Below are 3,592 nucleotides of genomic sequence, written 5' to 3' on the forward strand. Positions count from 1 at the left end.
ACACCTAACAGATGTTCTCCATTATTCTAAAACCTGACACTTTATGGACTTCAGCAAAGACTTTTGGACCCAAATTTAAGAGTCATGATAAAAGGGCAATAGGTTTGTCTGCATTCTAATGAGCTGTAGGTAAAGCTATTAGTTTCATTATGTATCCAAAAATGAAACCTAATCAGTTTACACACCCTCATCTCAACATTTAATTTAATTTTACTTCACTTTTATTGGCAAGGTCTTCTTTTAAAAAAAATCTTGTACTGGATCAAATATGCATTAAAAAGTAGTTTTTGAACCAAGCTAGAAAATAATAATCCAGTAAAACTTTCACACAGAAAAAGCATACTGGTGAAACCGAAAAAGCTTTCAGAGTAGCATATCAATTCTGACATGAGAGTTTCTTAGCAGAATTCAGTGTAAGTTCCTGACTGGTCGCAAACTTGGCTAATTTTAGAGTCAACCCAAATAACCCCCCTATATGAAGTCAAGAAAACTTGCTTCCCAGTACTTTTAAGCAATGAAGTCCTTAAAAAAAATAAACACAAACCAGGCTGAAAGAAAATCTTCATTAGGTAAGAATTAGGTTACAAAGTTACTGCTTAAAATAGTTGCCAATGAGATATTAACCACTGACTGGAAATAGATCTACTCACTCCAGGGAACTTGCTACTAAATCCACTACTAGTGAATCACACAACTGTCACAGGAGCAAGTTCTCCTATCAGGATTGCTGGGCAACCTGGGCTTGCTCAATAAGACAAAAGCTGAAGTCAAATTGCCAAAATCTAGGAAGTATAAAACATAACAAGTGTACAAAATGGGAAACAAGTTCTTAGAGAGTGGTGACTGAAAATAATCTCGAATGCCCTAGCAACATCAGCAGTATCTGTGGAATACTGTTAAGAAGGGCTGATGTGGACATTGTACGAATAAACTGGGAGGAGGAAGGAAAAAAAGCTGTAGCTCTCTGTATACTAGTAAGGCTAGTAAGAGATTACTGATCAAAACTCTTTAAAGAATGTTGAAAAACTGGAGAAGCAACAACAACAAAAAAAAGCCATGAAGTGATTTGAGGACTAGAAAAAATATCTTACAGTGAAAGACTGAAAGAACTCAACAGGTACAGCTCATCAAAAAGGACTCAATTACAATACAAGCAAAGTGAAAGAAAGTAGAGAAAATGTGGCATTCTGCAATGAACTTCAGAAAAAGACACAGCAGAAAAATTCACTGGCTGCAAGCTGAATCCAGACAAATTAAAATTTGAAACTGGATGAGGTACTGTTAGGGGTAAGGTATCTAAATACTGGAATAGATTACACTCACTGACTAAATATCGACCAAACTACACTCTCTTGAGTGTACAAATCATGTCTGAATGCCTTTCCTGTTCAGACGTAGCCAAACAGTGAACTCAATACAGAGGTAACTGGCAGTAAATCATGGCATAAAATATACGGTTTATCTAATGGTCTCCTTTGGCTTAAAACACCATTAACAAAATACCTGAATTTGCTATATGAAAACAGCAGCAGTTCTTCATGTACAGTGAAGTTCAAAGTCAGTTCCAAAAAAGTTTGTATTCAAGAACTCAAGTCACTCTTATTAACATGCAATTTATATTTCCTGGTGCTACACTGGAAATCAAGGAGACAAGCTCTACTGTTGTGCAAGGCCTGATAGTTATAGAGTTATACCTGGTTTAAGAAAATGCTAGCAGTATTAGAAATACAGTTAATAAATAGGAAGTAGTAATTATTATGAAGAAATAATACCACAGTTCTATACAGAAACAGATAAACTTCACATTCCAAAGTGAATAAGCAGCTGTAAGTATATGGCATTCTTTTCACACTGACACTAGTTACAAACAAACAACATTCACAAGAAAGTATAAAGGTATCTTCCTGAACACAAGATGAGATACTGGAGCCTTGTAATGACCTCAATCACCTTGCAATGAAGATTATAGACAGCAAACTCATACAACACCAGTCTCAGAACCCTTGAATGCATCCCATAGACACATGGAAATGTAACTGCTACAAGTAACTAAGAAGTTACAGATTTTCAACAATTACAAGAATGAGAATAATTCTTCATCTGCAGAATTATGTGAGTCTTCAAAATTATTATTTCTTTGCACTATAATGCCTGCTTTATAAGCACAAGGTAACAAGTGCACAGTAAACGCATTTAGAACAAAACATTCTACCATATATTATTAATTTCTTAATAAAAATATCGAGCTTTTAATTTATAAAAATATTCAGTTCTTCATTTATAACAATTGCAGACTTATGAAGAGAAAAAGTCTTGATTCAAAGGTCTTTTAAAAGACTTCCATGATATCACACATAAAATTACCTGTGGCTGTTCTAAACCACAATACTATGAAAGGAATTTAGGAAAGCAACCTTGCATGCTCGGTACGTTAATGTTTATTCAGATGCTAAAAAAATGTTGTGGTGTCTTAATTATATGCATTTTCATATGCTTATTCTACAGTGCTCCCAGACAACTTGAGCATGAACTTGAGCATGACTGCCTAGCATTATTAACTGTACTTATTACTAGTGTGTCTCGATGACAAAATGATAGTGCGGATGCAAATTATTTGACCAAGTGCATACATATGTAAGTAAACTAGTTATTTCATCCTGTCTTTTAACAAATAGAGAAAAACAAGTCAGAGGAATTACATCTCAAAAAGCATTACAGACTTCTGTTTTGAGGATGAAGCAAGTAACTTCTTATATATACACACACAGTAGATGTCTGAAGCTCCATGAGATTATTTTATTTTACCTATGAGAAGCAACATGCATACAAGAAAAACTATAAATGCAAAGAAGTGGCAATATAGCTACTATTACTATTTATCTCCTTATAGTCAGTGATCATACAATCATTAGGTTTGGAAAAGACCTCAAGGATCATCAAGTCCAACCCAACACCACCTAACTCACTAAACCATGTCCCTAAGCACCACATCTACACGTTTCTGGAACACCTCCAGGGATGGTGACTCCACCACTTCCCTGGGCAGCCTGTTCCAATGCCTGATGACTCTTTCAGTGAAGAAATTTTCCTAATATCCAGCCTAAACCTTCCCTGGTGCAACTTGAGGCCATTTCCTCTTGTCCTATCACTTGTTACTTTAGAGAAGAGGCCAGCACCCACCTCACCACAACCTCCTTTCAGGTAGTTGTAGAGAGTGATAAGGTCTCATCTCAGCCTCCTCTTCTCTAGACTAAACAACCCCAGCTCCCTCAGCCACTCCGCTCCAGACCCTTCACCAGTTTCGTCGCCCTTCCCTGGACCTGCTCCAGCACCTCAATGACCTTCTTGTGGTGAGGGGCCCAAAAATGAACACAGTATTCAAGGCGTGGCCTCACCAGGGCCAAGTACAAGGGTAGGAGTGGATTCGAGCGTTCAGCTCAAGTGCATCTACACTAATGCACGCCGTATGAACAACAAACAAGAGGAACTGGAGACCATGGTGCAATAGAACAGCTATGACCTAGTGGCCGCCACAGAAACATGGTGGGACGAGTCTCACAGCTGGAGTGCTGCAATGGATGGCTCTAAGCTC

Source organism: Pterocles gutturalis, unplaced genomic scaffold (genome assembly GCF_000699245.1).
Source record: "Pterocles gutturalis isolate BGI_N339 unplaced genomic scaffold, ASM69924v1 scaffold15758, whole genome shotgun sequence".
Classification (NCBI taxonomy): Eukaryota; Metazoa; Chordata; class Aves; order Pterocliformes; family Pteroclidae; genus Pterocles; species Pterocles gutturalis.